The 19,120-nt window shown below is 46.0% G+C and overlaps 3 non-coding genes across 3 annotated transcripts; all 3 read left to right on the forward strand.

The window, feature by feature from the left end:
* The first annotated feature begins 8,066 nt into the window (after positions 1-8,066).
* Positions 8,067-8,138, forward strand: TRNAH-GUG (transfer RNA histidin (anticodon GUG)). The gene has a single exon. It is a non-coding gene; the product is annotated as a tRNA-His (tRNA).
* A 2,279-nt stretch (positions 8,139-10,417) lies between these two features.
* TRNAH-GUG (transfer RNA histidin (anticodon GUG)) lies at positions 10,418-10,489 on the forward strand. The gene has a single exon. It is a non-coding gene; the product is annotated as a tRNA-His (tRNA).
* Positions 10,490-12,768: 2,279 nt separating this feature from the next.
* TRNAH-GUG (transfer RNA histidin (anticodon GUG)) lies at positions 12,769-12,840 on the forward strand. Its single transcript has one exon. It is a non-coding gene; the product is annotated as a tRNA-His (tRNA).
* Positions 12,841-19,120: the final 6,280 nt, after the last annotated feature.

The raw sequence follows: 19,120 nt of genomic DNA on the forward strand, positions 1-19,120 counted from the left end.
CGGGCGAGAAGGGAAGGAGCATTGGTCATGCATCCCTGCATGAGGGTGAGACAGGGAGGAGATAAAATCCCTGTATGAAGCCAAGAGAACGAGGCGGCATGAACATGCATCCTTGTATGCAGGTGTGACATGGAGTCATCATGAACATGCATCCCTTTATAAGGACATAACATGGAGGACGCATGAACATGAATGCCTGAATTTTATGGTGGTGGCCTTCGGGTGATTTGGCACGTCTAATTGGTGAAGAGCACTTCTCCTGCGCAAAAAAATAAATGTACTATTAGCACCCCGGAGGGAGCCTCTGCACTTCTTATAGGGAGAAAACTCTGCAATGGAAGGGGACAGGGTCAATAACAGCTGTAAACTCTCACAAGACCATCAATGCTCTCACACTTTCCTGCTCTCAGGCTGGCGGGTCATTATCGGCCCTGGCTGACGCACCATTGCCAGGTTTGTGTAACTGTATTATTTCTAATTGGCTCCACTTTGATGACTTTCATTTGGATTCTGACTTGATTATTGAGATCTTAAATAAGTGACTGGGGATCAGGTGTCCACTTATTCTCATGGATAACATCACAACCAACCTTTAATTCAAACATGAGTCATGACATCACAGATGGAGTACAGCTTATGATAGAGGTGGAGCGTCACATTGTAGCAGCCCAAGTAGCTCGCTGTGATCGTATAGTGGTTAGTACTCTGCTTTGTGGCCGCAGCAACCTCGGTTCGAATCCGAGTCACGGCATAGCGGTGAGGCAATGTCACGGCGGTTGGGCAGATATTTTAGAATTTCCATTAATACATTGTCAATCTCTGTGGAGGACTGAAACAATTCGATATGTCCTGTTACTGTTCTGAACCTTTTGTTTCTTTAATGCTCTTTGCACACTTTTTCATTGGGTGACTGTAATGTATTTCAACCAAATCTAATTAAGAGCGCATTATGTGGTGACATTTGCAGTACATGAAACATTATAACACTGCCATTTACGTCAATAACCACTAGCTTGATTAAGACATATGTATTGCAGCGACAGTATTTCCCAGTTACAAATGGGAATAAAAACAACATCCACGAGGGATTGAACCAACGACATTTAACTGATGTTGCCAATGGAGCGCGTTACAGAGAGCGCGAGGTCCCGCCTTTACAGTCACACGCTGATGATAATACAGATGTTTAAATAAACAGGCATATCTGTGGACTTGTGGTCTTTCTACATTGGGACTCATAGTCTAGTCCTAGGCTATTGTAGGCACTGGCGTATCTTTTAGTGGAATGAGAGGCATTCTGTAGTCGCGTGAAAGGGCCTTTCAAGTCAATCTGATCTGTATTGTCCTGTGAAAAAAAGCGTTCTTCGACACAGTGAGGAGTTTTTGGGGATAATGGGAAAATCATTCCCAACTAAATGACAGGAATTTCTTAGTCCAATCATGAGGTGTGCTAAGCTTTTTTATACTGTGGCGGAAAGAGAAAGAGTATAACAGTCATTATAAATAAAGGGCCAAGGAAGTGACAGTTTATGGAAGGAACAATTTGCACATAGTTTTAGAATGTGGTCAGGAGGAGGACAATGTGCTTACACATATGAAACATTAGAAGGTAGACATTATGGAAGCACATATATTTCTTTATTTTTATTGTATTTGGGGAGAGGGGGTTAATATAGCACGTCCAATGTGGAAACGTGCTTTCCATAGCACCTTGCAGGTGGGCGACATCTAGAGCTGTGCAGTAGCCACCCATGCCCCAGACGTCAAAGAGAACAAGAAGTTACACATGTTGGAAGTGAGGGTGAGACATTGAGGAGATATGATCCCCGTATGAAGCCGAGAGAAGGAGGAGGCGTGAACGTGCATCCATGTATGCAGGCGAGAAGGGAAGGAGCATTGGTCATGCATCCCTGCATGAGGGTGAGACAGGGAGGAGATATGATCCCCGTATGAAGCCGAGAGAAGGAGGAGGCGTGAACGTGCATCCATGTATGCGGGCGAGACAGGAAGGAGCATTGGTCATGCATCCCTGCATGAGGGTGAGACAGGGAGGAGATATGATCCCCGTATGAAGCCGAGAGAAGGAGGAGGCGTGAACGTGCATCCATGTATGCAGGTGAGAAGGGAAGGAGCATTGGTCATGCATCCCTGCATGAGGGTGAGACAGGGAGGAGATATGATCCCCGTATGAAGCCGAGAGAAGGAGGAGGCGTGAACGTGCATCCATGTATGCGGGCGTGACAGGAAGGAGCATTGGTCATGCATCCCTGCATGAGGGTGAGACAGGGAGGAGATATGATCCCCATATGAAGCCGAGAGAAGGAGGAGGCGTGAACGTGCATCCATGTATGCGGGCGAGACGGGAAGGAGCATTGGTCATGCATCCCTTCCTGAGGGTGAGACAGGGAGGAGATAAAATCCCCGTATGAAGCCGAGAGAACGAGGAGACATGAACGTGCATCCATGTATGCGGGCGAGAAGGGAAGGAGCATTGGTCATGCATCCCAACATGAGGGTGAGACAGGGAGGAGATATGATCCCCGTATCAAGCCGAGAGAAGGAGGAGGCGTGAACGTGCATCCATGTATGCGGGCGAGACGGGAAGGAGCATTGGTCATGCATCCCTTCCTGAGGGTGAGACAGGGAGGAGATAAAATCCCTGTATGAAGCCAAGAGAACGAGGAGACATGAACGTGCATCCATGTATGCGGGCGAGAAGGGAAGGAGCATTGGTCATGCATCCCTGCATGAGGGTGAGACAGGGAGGAGATAAAATCCCTGTATGAAGCCAAGAGAACGAGGCGGCATGAACATGCATCCTTGTATGCAGGTGTGACATGGAGTCATCATGAACATGCATCCCTTTATAAGGACATAACATGGAGGACGCATGAACATGAATGCCTGAATTTTATGGTGGTGGCCTTCGGGTGATTTGGCACGTCTAATTGGTGAAGAGCACTTCTCCTGCGCAAAAAAATAAATGTACTATTAGCACCCCGGAGGGAGCCTCTGCACTTCTTATAGGGAGAAAACTCTGCAATGGAAGGGGACAGGGTCAATAACAGCTGTAAACTCTCACAAGACCATCAATGCTCTCACACTTTCCTGCTCTCAGGCTGGCGGGTCATTATCGGCCCTGGCTGACGCACCATTGCCAGGTTTGTGTAACTGTATTATTTCTAATTGGCTCCACTTTGATGACTTTCATTTGGATTCTGACTTGATTATTGAGATCTTAAATAAGTGACTGGGGATCAGGTGTCCACTTATTCTCATGGATAACATCACAACCAACCTTTAATTCAAACATGAGTCATGACATCACAGATGGAGTACAGCTTATGATAGAGGTGGAGCGTCACATTGTAGCAGCCCAAGTAGCTCGCTGTGATCGTATAGTGGTTAGTACTCTGCTTTGTGGCCGCAGCAACCTCGGTTCGAATCCGAGTCACGGCGGTTGGGCAGATATTTTAGAATTTCCATTAATACATTGTCAATCTCTGTGGAGGACTGAAACAATTCGATATGTCCTGTTACTGTTCTGAACCTTTTGTTTCTTTAATGCTCTTTGCACACTTTTTCATTGGGTGACTGTAATGTATTTCAACCAAATCTAATTAAGAGCGCATTATGTGGTGACATTTGCAGTACATGAAACATTATAACACTGCCATTTACGTCAATAACCACTAGCTTGATTAAGACATATATATTGCAGCGACAGTATTTCCCAGTTACAAATGGGAATAAAAACAACATCCGCGAGGGATTGAACCAACGACATTTAACTGATGTTGCCAATGGAGCGCGTTACAGAGAGCGCGAGGTCCCGCCTTTACAGTCACACGCTGATGATAATACAGATGTTTAAATAAACAGGCATATCTGTGGACTTGTGGTCTTTCTACATTGGGACTCATAGTCTAGTCCTAGGCTATTGTAGGCACTGGCGTATCTTTTAGTGGAATGAGAGGCATTCTGTAGTCGCGGGAAAGGACCTTTCAAGTCAATCTGATCTGTATTGTCCTGTGAAAAAAAGCGTTCTTAGACACAGTGAGGAGTTTTTGGGGATAATGGGAAAATCATTTCCAACTAAATGACAGGAATTTCTTAGTCCAATCATGAGGTGTGCTAGGCTTTTTTATACTGTGGCGGAAAGAGAGAGAGTATAACAGTCATTATAAATAAAGGGCCAAGGAAGTGACAGTTTATGGAAGGAACAATTTGCACATAGTTTTAGAATGTGGTCAGGAGGAGGACAATGTGCTTACACATATGAAACATTAGAAGGTAGACATTATGGAAGCACATATATTTCTTTATTTTTATTGTATTTGGGGAGAGGGGGTTAATATAGCACGTCCAATGTGGAAAAGTGCTTTCCATAGCACCTTGCAGGTGGGCGACATCCAGAGCTGTGCAGTAGCCACCCATGCCCCAGACGTCAAAGAGAACAAGAAGTTACACATGTTGGAAGTGAGGGTGAGACATTGAGGAGATATGATCCCCCTATGAAGCCGAGAAAAGGAGGAGGCGTGAACGTGCATCCATGTATGCAGGTGAGAAGGGAAGGAACATTGGTCATGCATCCCTGCATGAGGGTGAGACAGGGAGGAGATATGATCCCCGTATGAAGCCGAGAGAAGGAGGAGGCGTGAACGTGCATCCATGTATGCGGGCGAGACAGGAAGGAGCATTGGTCATGCATCCCTGCATGAGGGTGAGACAGGGAGGAGATATGATCCCCGTATGAAGCCGAGAGAAGGAGGAGGCGTGAACGTGCATCCATGTATGCGGGCGAGACAGGAAGGAGCATTGGTCATGCATCCCTGCATGAGGGTGAGACAGGGAGGAGATATGATCCCCGTATGAAGCCGAGAGAAGGAGGAGGCGTGAACGTGCATCCATGTATGCGGGCGAGACGGGAAGGAGCATTGGTCATGCATCCCTTCCCGAGGGTGAGACAGGGAGGAGATAAAATCCCCGTATGAAGCCGAGAGAACGAGGAGACATGAACGTGCATCCATGTATGCGGGCGAGAAGGGAAGGAGCATTGGTCATGCATCCCTGCATGAGGGTGAGACAGGGAGGAGATAAAATCCCTGTATGAAGCCAAGAGAACGAGGCGGCATGAACATGCATCCTTGTATGCAGGTGTGACATGTAGTCATCATGAACATGCATCCCTTTATAAGGACATAACATGGAGGACGCATGAACATGAATGCCTGAATTTTATGGTGGTGGCCTTCGGGTGATTTGGCGCGTGCAATTGGTGAAAAGCACTTCTCCTGCGCAAAAAAATAAATTTACTATTAGCACCCCGGAGGGAGCCTCTGCACTTCTTATAGGGAGAAAACTCTGCAATGGAAGGGGACAGGGTCAATAACAGCTGTAAACTCTCACAAGACCATCACTGCTCTCACACTTTCCTGCTCTCAGGCTGGCGGGCCATTATCGGCCCTGGCTGCCGCACCATTGCCAGGTTTGTGTAACTATATTATTTCTAATTGGCTCCACTTTGATGACTTTCATTTGGATTCTGACTTGATTATTGAGATCTTAAATAAGTGACTGGGGATCAGGTGTCCACTTATTCTCATGGATAACATCACAACCAAGCTTTAATTCAAACATGAGTCATGACATCACAGATGGAGTACAGCTTATGATAGAGGTGGAACGTCACATTGTAGCAGCCCAAGTAGCTCGCTGTGATCGTATAGTGGTTAGTACTCTGCGTTGTGGCCGCAGCAACCTCGGTTCGAATCCGAGTCATGGCATTGCGGTGAGGCAATGTCACGGCAGTTGGGCAGATATTTTAGAATTTCCATTAATACATTGGCAATCTCTGTGGAGGACTGAAACAATTCGATATGTCCTGTTACTGTTATGAACCTTTTGTTTCTTTAATGCTCTTTGCACACTTTTTCATCGGGTGACTGTAATGTATTTCAACCAAATCTAATTAAGAGCGCATTATGTGGTGACATTTGCAGTACATGAAACATTATAACACTGCCATTTACGTCAATAACCACTAGCTTGATTAAGACATATGTATTGCAGCGACAGTATTTCCCAGTTACAAATGGGAATAAAAACAACATCCGCGAGGGATTGAACCAACGACATTTAACTGATGTTGCCAATGGAGCACGTTACAGAGAGCGCAAAGTCCCGCCTTTACAGTCACACGCTGATCATAATACAGATGTTTAAATAAACAGGCATATCTGTGGACTTGTGGTCTTTCTACATTGGGACTCATAGTCTAGTCCTAGGCTATTGTAGGCACTGGCGTATCTTCTAGTGGAATGAGAGGCATTCTGTAGTCGCGTGAAAGGACCTTTCAAGTCAATCTGATCTGTATTGTCCTGTGAAAAAAAATGTTCTTAGACACAGTGAGGAGTTTTTGGGGATAATGGGAAAATCATTTCCAACTAAATGACAGGAATTTCTTAGTCCAATCATGAGGTGTGCTAGGCATTTTTATACTGTGGCGGAAAGAGAGAGAGTATAACAGTCATTATAAATAAAGGGCCAAGGAAGTGACAGTTTATGGAAGGAACAATTTGAACATAGTTTTAGAATTTGGTCAGGAGGAGGACAATGTGCTTACACATATGAAACATTAGAAGGTAGACATTATGGAAGCACATATATTTCTTTATTTTTATTGTATTTGGGGAGAGGGGGTTAATATAGCACGTCCAATGTGGAAAAGTGCTTTCCATAGCACCTTGCAGGTGGGCGACATCTAGAGCTGTGCAGTAGCCACCCATGCCCCAGACGTCAAAGAGAACAAGAAGTTACACATGTTGGAAGTGAGGGTGAGACATTGAGGAGATATGATCCCGGTATGAAGCCGAGAAAAGGAGGAGTCGTGAACGTGCATCCATGTATGCAGGCGAGAAGGGAAGGAGCATTGGTCATGCATCCCTGCATGAGGGTGAGACAGGGAGGAGATATGATCCCCGTATGAAGCCGAGAGAAGGAGGAGGCGTGAACGTGCATCCATGTATGCGGGCGAGACAGGAAGGAGCATTGGTCATGCATCCCTGCATGAGGGTGAGACAGGGAGGAGATATGATCCCCGTATGAAGCCGAGAGAAGGAGGAGGCGTGAACTTGCATCCATGTATGCAGGCGAGAAGGGAAGGAGCATTGGTCATGCATCCCCTCATGAGGGTGAGACAGGGATGAGATATGATCCCCGTATGAAGCCGAGAGAAGGAGGAGGCGTGAACGTGCATCCATGTATGCGGGCGAGACGGGAAGGAGCATTGGTCATGCATCCCTTCCCGAGGGTGAGACAGGGAGGAGATAAAATCCCCGTATGAAGCCGAGAGAACGAGGAGACATGAACGTGCATCCATGTATGCGGGCGAGAAGGGAAGGAGCATTGGTCATGCATCCCTGCATGAGGGTGAGACAGGGAGGAGATAAAATCCCTGTGTGAAGCCAAGAGAACGAGGCGGCATGAACATGCATCCTTGTATGCAGGTGTGACATGGAGTCATCATGAACATGCATCCCTTTATAAGGACATAACATGGAGGACGCATGAACATGAATGCCTGAATTTTATGGTGGTGGCCTTCGGGTGATTTGGCACGTGCAATTGGTGAAGAGCACTTCTCCTGCGCAAAAAAATAAATTTACTATTAGCACCCGTGGAGGGAGCCTCTGCACTTCTTATAGGGAGAAAACTCTGCAATGGAAGGGGACAGGTTCAATAACAGCTGTAAACTCTCACAAGACCATCACTGCTCTCACACTTTCCTGCTCTCAGGCTGGCGGGCCATTATCAGCCCTGGCTGCCGCACCATTGCCAGGTTTGTGTAACTATATTATTTCTAATTGGCTCCACTTTGATGACTTTCATTTGGATTCTGACTTGATTATTGAGATCTTAAATAAGTGACTGGGGATCAGGTGTCCACTTATTCTCATGGATAACATCACAACCAACCTTTAATTCAAACATGAGTCATGACATCACAGATGGAGTACAGCTTATGATAGAGGTGGAACGTCACATTGTAGCAGCCCAAGTAGCTCGCCGTGATCGTATAGTGGTTAGTACTCTGCGTTGTGGCCGCAGCAACCTCGGTTCGAATCCGAGTCACGGCATTGCGGTGAGGCAATGTCACGGCAGTTGGGCAGATATTTTAGAATTTCCATTAATACATTGGCAATCTCTGTGGAGGACTGAAACAATTCGATATGTCCTGTTACTGTTATGAACCTTTTGTTTCTTTAATGCTCTTTGCACACTTTTTCATCGGGTGACTGTAATGTATTTCAACCAAATCTAATTAAGAGCGCATTATGTGGTGACATTTGCAGTACATGAAACATTATAACACTGCCATTTACGTCAATAACCACTAGCTTGATTAAGACATATGTATTGCAGCGACAGTATTTCCCAGTTACAAATGGGAATAAAAACAACATCCGCGAGGGATTGAACCAACGACATTTAACTGATGTTGCCAATGGAGCGCGTTACAGAGAGCGCAAAGTCCCGCCTTTACAGTCACACGCTGATGATAATACAGATGTTTAAATAAACAGGCATATCTGTGGACTTGTGGTCTTTCTACATTGGGACTCATAGTCTAGTCCTAGGCTATTGTAGGCACTGGCGTATCTTTTAGTGGAATGAGAGGCATTCTGTAGTCGCGTGAAAGGACCTTTCAAGTCAATCTGATCTGTATTGTCCTGTGAAAAAAAGCGTTCTTAGACACAGTGAGGAGTTTTTGGGGATAATGGGAAAATCATTTCCAACTAAATGACAGGAATTTCTTAGTCCAATCATGAGGTGTGCTAGGCTTTTTTATACTGTGGCGGAAAGAGAGAGAGTATAACAGTCATTATAAATAAAGGGCCAAGGAAGTGACAGTTTATGGAAGGAACAATTTGCACATAGTTTTAGAATGTGGTCAGGAGGAGGACAATGTGCTTACACATATGAAACATTAGAAGGTAGACATTATGGAAGCACATATATTTCTTTATTTTTATTGTATTTGGGGAGAGGGGGTTAATATAGCACGTCCAATGTGGAAAAGTGCTTTCCATAGCACCTTGCAGGTGGGCGACATCTAGAGCTGTGCAGTAGCCACCCATGCCCCAGACGTCAAAGAGAACAAGAAGTTACACATGTTGGAAGTGAGGGTGAGACATTGAGGAGATATGATCCCCGTATGAAGCCGAGAAAAGGAGGAGGCGTGAACGTGCATCCATGTATGCAGGCGAGAAGGGAAGGAGCATTGGTCATGCATCCCTGCATGAGGGTGAGACAGGGAGGAGATATGATCCCCGTATGAAGCCGAGAGAAGGAGGAGGTGTGAACGTGCATCCATGTATGCGGGCGAGACAGGAAGGAGCATTGGTCATGCATCCCTGCATGAGGGTGAGACAGGGAGGAGATATGATCCCCGTATGAAGCCGAGAGAAGGAGGAGGCGTGAACGTGCATCCATGTATGCAGGCGAGAAGGGAAGGAGCATTGGTCATGCATCCCCTCATGAGGGTGAGACAGGGAGGAGATATGATCCCCGTATGAAGCCGAGAGAAGGAGGAGGCGTGAACGTGCATCCATGTATGCGGGCGAGACGGGAAGGAGCATTGGTCATGCATCCCTTCCCGAGGGTGAGACAGGGAGGAGATAAAATCCCCGTATGAAGCCGAGAGAACGAGGAGACATGAACGTGCATCCATGTATGCGGAGGAGAAGGGAAGGAGCATTGGTCATGCATCCCTGCATGAGGGTGAGACAGGGAGAAGATAAAATCCCTGTATGAAGCCAAGAGAACGAGGCGGCATGAACATGCATCCTTGTATGCAGGTGTGACATGGAGTCATCATGAACATGCATCCCTTTATAAGGACATAACATGGAGGACGCATGAACATGAATGCCTGAATTTTATGGTGGGGGCCTTCGGGTGATTTGGCACGTGCAATTGGTGAAGAGCACTTCTCCTGCGCAAAAAAATAAATTTACTATTAGCACCCCGGAGGGAGCCTCTGCACTTCTTATAGGGAGAAAACTCTGCAATGGAAGGGGACAGGGTCAATAACAGCTGTAAACTCTCACAAGACCATCACTGCTCTCACACTTTCCTGCTCTCAGGCTGGCGGGCCATTATCGGCCCTGGCTGCCGCACCATAGCCAGGTTTGTGTAACTATATTATTTCTAATTGGCTCCACTTTGATGACTTTCATTTGGATTCTGACTTGATTATTGAGATCTTAAATAAGTGACTGGGGATCAGGTGTCCACTTATTCTCATGGATAACATCACAACCAACCTTTAATTCAAACATGAGTCATGACATCACAGATGGAGTACAGCTTATGATAGAGGTGGAACGTCACATTGTAGCAGCCCAAGTAGCTCGCCGTGATCGTATAGTGGTTAGTACTCTGCGTTGTGGCCGCAGCAACCTCGGTTCGAATCCGAGTCACGGCATTGCGGTGAGGCAATGTCACGGCAGTTGGGCAGATATTTTAGAATTTCCATTAATACATTGGCAATCTCTGTGGAGGACTGAAACAATTCGATATGTCCTGTTACTGTTATGAACCTTTTGTTTCTTTAATGCTCTTTGCACACTTTTTCATCGGGTGACTGTAATGTATTTCAACCAAACCTAATTAAGAGCGCATTATGTGGTGACATTTGCAGTACATGAAACATTATAACACTGCCATTTACGTCAATAACCACTAGCTTGATTAAGACATATGTATTGCAGCGACAGTATTTCCCAGTTACAAATGGGAATAAAAACAACATCCGCGAGGGATTGAACCAACGACATTTAACTGATGTTGCCAATGGAGCGCGTTACAGAGAGCGCAAAGTCCCGCCTTTACAGTCACACGCTGATGATAATACAGATGTTTAAATAAACAGGCATATCTGTGGACTTGTGGTCTTTCTACATTGGGACTCATAGTCTAGTCCTAGGCTATTGTAGGCACTGGCGTATCTTTTAGTGGAATGAGAGGCATTCTGTAGTCGCGTGAAAGGACCTTTCAAGTCAATCTGATCTGTATTGTCCTGTGAAAAAAAGCGTTCTTAGACACAGTGAGGAGTTTTTGGGGATAATGGGAAAATCATTTCCAACTAAATGACAGGAATTTCTTAGTCCAATCATGAGGTGTGCTAGGCTTTTTTATACTGTGGCGGAAAGAGAGAGAGTATAACAGTCATTATAAATAAAGGGCCAAGGAAGTGACAGTTTATGGAAGGAACAATTTGCACATAGTTTTAGAATGTGGTCAGGAGGAGGACAATGTGCTTACACATATGAAACATTAGAAGGTAGACATTATGGAAGCACATATATTTCTTTATTTTTATTGTATTTGGGGAGAGGGGGTTAATATAGCACGTCCAATGTGGAAAAGTGCTTTCCATAGCACCTTGCAGGTGGGCGACATCTAGAGCTGTGCAGTAGCCACCCATGCCCCAGACGTCAAAGAGAACAAGAAGTTACACATGTTGGAAGTGAGGGTGAGACATTGAGGAGATATGATCCCCCTATGAAGCCGAGAAAAGGAGGAGGCGTGAACGTGCATCCATGTATGCAGGTGAGAAGGGAAGGAACATTGGTCATGCATCCCTGCATGAGGGTGAGACAGGGAGGAGATATGATCCCCGTATGAAGCCGAGAGAAGGAGGAGGCGTGAACGTGCATCCATGTATGCGGGCGAGACAGGAAGGAGCATTGGTCATGCATCCCTGCATGAGGGTGAGACAGGGAGGAGATATGATCCCCGTATGAAGCCGAGAGAAGGAGGAGGCGTGAACGTGCATCCATGTATGCGGGCGAGACAGGAAGGAGCATTGGTCATGCATCCCTGCATGAGGGTGAGACAGGGAGGAGATATGATCCCCGTATGAAGCCGAGAGAAGGAGGAGGCGTGAACGTGCATCCATGTATGCGGGCGAGACGGGAAGGAGCATTGGTCATGCATCCCTTCCCGAGGGTGAGACAGGGAGGAGATAAAATCCCCGTATGAAGCCGAGAGAACGAGGAGACATGAACGTGCATCCATGTATGCGGGCGAGAAGGGAAGGAGCATTGGTCATGCATCCCTGCATGAGGGTGAGACAGGGAGGAGATAAAATCCCTGTATGAAGCCAAGAGAACGAGGCAGCATGAACATGCATCCTTGTATGCAGGTGTGACATGTAGTCATCATGAACATGCATCCCTTTATAAGGACATAACATGGAGGACGCATGAACATGAATGCCTGAATTTTATGGTGGTGGCCTTCGGGTGATTTGGCGCGTGCAATTGGTGAAGAGCACTTCTCCTGCGCAAAAAAATAAATTTACTATTAGCACCCCGGAGGGAGCCTCTGCACTTCTTATAGGGAGAAAACTCTGCAATGGAAGGGGACAGGGTCAATAACAGCTGTAAACTCTCACAAGACCATCACTGCTCTCACACTTTCCTGCTCTCAGGCTGGCGGGCCATTTTCGGCCCTGGCTGCCGCACCATTGCCAGGTTTGTGTAACTATATTATTTCTAATTGGCTCCACTTTGATGACTTTCATTTGGATTCTGACTTGATTATTGAGATCTTAAATAAGTGACTGGGGATCAGGTGTCCACTTATTCTCATGGATAACATCACAACCAAGCTTTAATTCAAACATGAGTCATGACATCACAGATGGAGTAGAGGTTATGATAGAGGTGGAACGTCACATTGTAGCAGCCCAAGTAGCTCGCTGTGATCGTATAGTGGTTAGTACTCTGCGTTGTGGCCGCAGCAACCTCGGTTCGAATCCGAGTCACGGCATTGCCGTGAGGCAATGTCACGGCAGTTGGGCAGATATTTTAGAATTTCCATTAATACATTGGCAATCTCTGTGGAGGACTGAAACAATTCGATATGTCCTGTTACTGTTATGAACCTTTTGTTTCTTTAATGCTCTTTGCACACTTTTTCATCGGGTGACTGTAATGTATTTCAACCAAATCTAATTAAGAGCGCATTATGTGGTGACATTTGCAGTACATGAAACATTATAACACTGCCATTTACGTCAATAACCACTAGCTTGATTAAGACATATGTATTGCAGCGACAGTATTTCCCAGTTACAAATGGGAATAAAAACAACATCCGCGAGGGATTGAACCAACGACATTTAACTGATGTTGCCAATGGAGCGCGTTACAGAGAGCGCAAAGTCCCGCCTTTACAGTCACACGCTGATGATAATACAGATGTTTAAATAAACAGGCATATCTGTGGACTTGTGGTCTTTCTACATTGGGACTCATAGTCTAGTCCTAGGCTATTGTAGGCATTGGCGTATCTTCTAGTGGAATGAGAGGCATTCTGTAGTCGCGTGAAAGGACCTTTCAAGTCAATCTGATCTGTATTGTCCTGTGAAAAAAAATGTTCTTAGACACAGTGAGGAGTTTTTGGGGATAATGGGAAAATCATTTCCAACTAAATGACAGGAATTTCTTAGTCCAATCATGAGGTGTGCTAGGCATTTTTATACTGTGGCGGAAAGAGAGAGAGTATAACAGTCATTATAAATAAAGGGCCAAGGAAGTGACAGTTTATGGAAGGAACAATTTGCACATAGTTTTAGAATTTGGTCAGGAGGAGGACAATGTGCTTACACATATGAAACATTAGAAGGTAGACATTATGGAAGCACATATATTTCTTTATTTTTATTGTATTTGGGGAGAGGGGGTTAATATAGCACGTCCAATGTGGAAAAGTGCTTTCCATAGCACCTTGCAGGTGGGCGACATCTAGAGCTGTGCAGTAGCCACCCATGCCCCAGACGTCAAAGAGAACAAGAAGTTACACATGTTGGAAGTGAGGGTGAGACATTGAGGAGATATGATCCCCGTATGAAGCCGAGAAAAGGAGGAGGCGTGAACGTGCATCCATGTATGCAGGCGAGAAGGGAAGGAGCATTGGTCATGCATCCCTGCATGAGGGTGAGACAGGGAGGAGATATGATCCCCGTATGAAGCCGAGAGAAGGAGGAGGTGTGAACGTGCATCCATGTATGCGGGCGAGACAGGAAGGAGCATTGGTCATGCATCCCTGCATGAGGGTGAGACAGGGAGGAGATATGATCCCCGTATGAAGCCGAGAGAAGGAGGAGGCGTGAACGTGCATCCATGTATGCAGGCGAGAAGGGAAGGAGCATTGGTCATGCATCCCCTCATGAGGGTGAGACAGGGAGGAGATATGATCCCCGTATGAAGCCGAGAGAAGGAGGAGGCGTGAACGTGCATCCATGTATGCAGGCGAGACGGGAAGGAGCATTGGTCATGCATCCCTTCCTGAGGGTGAGACAGGGAGGAGATAAAATCCCCGTATGAAGCCGAGAGAACGAGGAGACATGAACGTGCATCCATGTATGCGGGCGAGAAGGGAAGGAGCATTGGTCATGCATCCCTGCATGAGGGTGAGACAGGGAGAAGATAAAATCCCTGTATGAAGCCAAGAGAACGAGGCGGCATGAACATGCATCCTTGTATGCAGGTGTGACATGGAGTCATCATGAACATGCATCCCTTTATAAGGACATAACATGGAGGACGCATGAACATGAATGCCTGAATTTTATGGTGGTGGCCTTCGGGTGATTTGGCACGTGCAATTGGTGAAGAGCACTTCTCCTGCGCAAAAAAATAAATTTACTATTAGCACCCCGGAGGGAGCCTCTGCACTTCTTATAGGGAGAAAACTCTGCAATGGAAGGGGACAGGGTCAATAACAGCTGTAAACTCTCACAAGACCATCACTGCTCTCACACTTTCCTGCTCTCAGGCTGGCGGGCCATTATCGGCCCTGGCTGCCGCACCATTGCCAGGTTTGTGTAACTATATTATTTCTAATTGGCTCCACTTTGATGACTTTCATTTGGATTCTGACTTGATTATTGAGATCTTAAATAAGTGACTGGGGATCAGGTGTCCACTTATTCTCATGGATAACATCACAACCAACCTTTAATTCAAACATGAGTCATGACATCACAGATGGAGTACAGCTTATGATAGAGGTGGAACGTCACATTGTAGCAGCCCAAGTAGCTCGCCGTGATCGTATAGTGGTTAGTACTCTGCGTTGTGGCCGCAGCAAACTCGGTTCGAATCCGAGTCACGGCATTGCGGTGAGGCAATGTCACGGCAGATATTTTAGAATTTCCATTAATACATTGGCAATCTCTGTGGAGGACTGAAACAATTCGATATGTCCTGTTACTGTTATGAACCTTTTGTTTCTTTAATGCTCTTTGCACACTTTTTCATCGGGTGACTGTAATGTATTTCAACCAAATCTAATTAAGAGCGCATTATGTGGTGACATTTGCAGTACATGAAACATTATAACACTGCCATTTACGTCAATAACCACTAGCTTGATTAAGACATATGTATTGCAGCGACAGTATTTCCCAGTTACAAATGGGAATAAAAACAACATCCGCGAGGGATTGAACCAACGACATTTAACTGATGTTGCCAATGGAGCGCGTTACAGAGAGCGCAAGGTCCCGCCTTTACAGTCACATGCTGATGATAATACAGATGTTTAAATAAACAGGCATATCTGTGGACTTGTGGTCTTTCTACATTGGGACTCATAGTCTAGTCCTAGGCTATTGTAGGCACTGGCGTATCTTTTAGTGGAATGAGAGGCATTCTGTAGTCGCGTGAAAGGACCTTTCAAGTCAATCTGATCTGTATTGTCCTGTGAAAAAAAGCGTTCTTAGACACAGTGAGGAGTTTTTGGGGATAATGGGAAAATCATTTCCAACTAAATGACAGGAATTTCTTAGTCCAATCATGAGGTGTGCTAGGCTTTTTTATACTGTGGCGGAAAGAGAGAGAGTATAATAGTCATTATAAATAAAGGGCGAAGGAAGTGACAGTTTATGGAAGGAACAATTTGCACATAGTTTTAGAATGTGGTCAGGAGGAGGACAATGTGCTTACACATATGAAACATTAGAAGGTAGACATTATGGAGGCACATATATTTCTTTATTTTTATTGTATTTGGGGAGAGGGGGTTAATATAGCACGTCCAATGTGGAAAAGTGCTTTCCATAGCACCTTGCAGGTGGGCGACATCTAGATCTGTGCAGTAGCCACCCATGCCCCAGACGTCAAAGAGAACAAGAAGTTACACATGTTGGAAGTGAGGGTGAGACATTGAGGAGATATGATCCCCGTATGAAGCCGAGAGAAGGAGGAGGCGTGAACGTGCATCCATGTATGCAGGCGAGAAGGGAAGGAGCATTGGTCATGCATCCCTGCATGAGGGTGAGACAGGGAGGAGATATGATCCCCGTATGAAGCCGAGAGAAGGAGGAGGCGTGAACGTGCATCCATGTATGCGGGCGAGACAGGAAGGAGCGTTGGTCATGCATCCCTGCATGAGGGTGAGACAGGGAGGAGATATGATCCCCGTATGAAGCCGAGAGAAGGAGGAGGCGTGAACGTTGCTCCATGTATGCAGGCGAGAAGGGAAGGAGCATTGGTCATGCATCCCTGCATGAGGGTGAGACAGGGAGGAGATATGATCCCCGTATGAAGCCGAGAGAAGGAGGAGGCGTGAACGTGCATCCATGTATGCGGGCGAGACAGGAAGGAGCATTGGTCATGCATCCCTGCATGAGGGTGAGACAGGGAGGAGATATGATCCCCGTATGAAGCCGAGAGAAGGAGGAGGCGTGAACGTGCATCCATGTATGCGGGCGAGACGGGAAGGAGCATTGGTCATGCATCCCTTCCTGAGGGTGAGACAGGGAGGAGATAAAATCCCCGTATGAAGCCGAGAGAACGACAAGACATGAACGTGCATCCATGTATGCGGGCGAGAAGGGAAGGAGCATTGGTCATGCATCCCTGCATGAGGGTGAGACAGGGAGGAGATAAAATCCCTTTATGAAGCCAAGAGAACGAGGCGGCATGAACATGCATCCTTGTATGCAGGTGTGACATGGAGTCATCATGAACATGCATCCCTTTATAAGGACATAACATGGAGGACGCATGAACATGAATGCCTGAATTTTATGGTGGTGGCCTTCGGGTGATTTGGCACGTGCAATTGGTCAAGAGCACTTCTCCTGCGCAAAAAAATAAATGTACTATTAGCACCCCGGAGGGAGCCTCTGCACTTCTTATAGGGAGAAAACTCTGCAATGGAAGGGGACAGGTTCAATAACAGCTGTAAACTCTCACAAGACCATCACTGCTCTCACACTTTCCTGCTCTCAGGCTGGCGGGCCATTATCAGCCCTGGCTGCCGCACCATTGCCAGGTTTGTGTAACTATATTATTTCTAATTGGCTCCACTTTGATGACTTTCATTTGGATTCTGACTTGATTATTGAGATCTTAAATAAGTGACTGGGGATCAGTTGTCCACTTATTCTCATGGATAACATCACAACCAACCTTTAATTCAAACATGAGTCATGACATCACAGATGGAGTACAGCTTATGATAGAGGTGGAACGTCGCATTGTAGCTGCCCAAGTAGCTCGCCGTGATCGTATAGTGGTTAGTACTCTGCGTTGTGGCCGCAGCAACCTCTGTTCAAATCTGAGTCACGGCATTGCGGTGAGGCAATGTCACGGCAGTTGGGCAGATATTTTAGAATTTCCATTAATACATTGGCAATCTCTGTGGAGGACTGAAACAATTCGATATGTCCTGTTACTGTTATGAACCTTTTGTTTCTTTAATGCTCTTTGCACACTTTTTCATCGGGTGACTGTAATGTATTTCAACCAAATCTAATTAAGAGCGCATTATGTGGTGACATTTGCAGTACATGAAACATTATAACACTGCCATTTACGTCAATAACCACTAGCTTGATTAAGACATATGTATTGCAGCGACAGTATTTCCCAGTTACAAATGGGAATAAAAACAACATCCGCGAGGGATTGAACCAACGACATTTAACTGATGTTGCCAATGGAGCGCGTTACAGAGAGCGCGAGGTCCCGCCTTTACAGTCACACGCTGATGATAATACAGATGTTTAAATAAACAGGCATATCTGTGGACTTGTGGTCTTTCTACATTGGGACTCATAGTCTAGTCCTAGGCTATTGTAGGCACTGGCGTATCTTTTAGTGGAATGAGAGGCATTCTGTAGTCGCGTGAAAGGACCTTTCAAGTCAATCTGATCTGTATTGTCCTGTGAAAAAAAGCGTTCTTAGACACAGTGAGGAGTTTTTGGGGATAATGGGAAAATCATTTCCAACTAAATGACAGGAATTTCTTAGTCCAATCATGAGGTGTGCTAGGCTTTTTTATACTGTGGCGGAAAGAGAGAGAGTATAACAGTCATTATAAATAAAGGGCCAAGGAAGTGACAGTTTATGGAAGGAACAATTTGCACATAGTTTTAGAATGTGGTCAGGAGGAGGACAATGTGCTTACACATATGAAACATTAGAAGGTAGACATTATGGAAGCACATATATTTCTTTATTTTTATTGTATTTGGGGAGAGGGGGTTAATATAGCACGTCCAATGTGGAAAAGTGCTTTCCATAGCACCTTGCAGGTGGGCGACATCTAGAGCTGTGCAGTAGCCACCCATGCCCCAGACGTCAAAGAGAACAAGAAGTTACACATGTTGGAAGTGAGGGTGAGACATTGAGGAGATATGATCCCCCTATGAAGCCGAGAAAAGGAGGAGGCGTGAACGTGCATCCATGTATGCGGGCGAGACAGGAAGGAGCATTGGTCATGCATCCCTGCATGAGGGTGAGACAGGGAGGAGATATGATCCCCGTATGAAGCCGAGAGAAGGAGGAGGCGTGAACGTGCATCCATGTATGCGGGCGAGACAGGAAGGAGCATTGGTCATGCATCCCTGCATGAGGGTGAGACAGGGAGGAGATATGATCCCCGTATGAAGCCGAGAGAACGAGGAGACATGAACGTGCATCCATGTATGCGGGCGAGAAGGGAAGGAGCATTGGTCATGCATCCCTGCATGAGGGTGAGACAGGGAGGAGATAAAATCCCTGTATGAAGCCAAGAGAACGAGGCGGCATGAACA

Source organism: Ambystoma mexicanum (genome assembly GCF_040938575.1).
Source record: "Ambystoma mexicanum isolate Mex_15411 chromosome 12 unlocalized genomic scaffold, UKY_AmexF1_1 Mex_chr12_unloc.1, whole genome shotgun sequence".
Classification (NCBI taxonomy): domain Eukaryota; kingdom Metazoa; phylum Chordata; class Amphibia; order Caudata; family Ambystomatidae; genus Ambystoma; species Ambystoma mexicanum.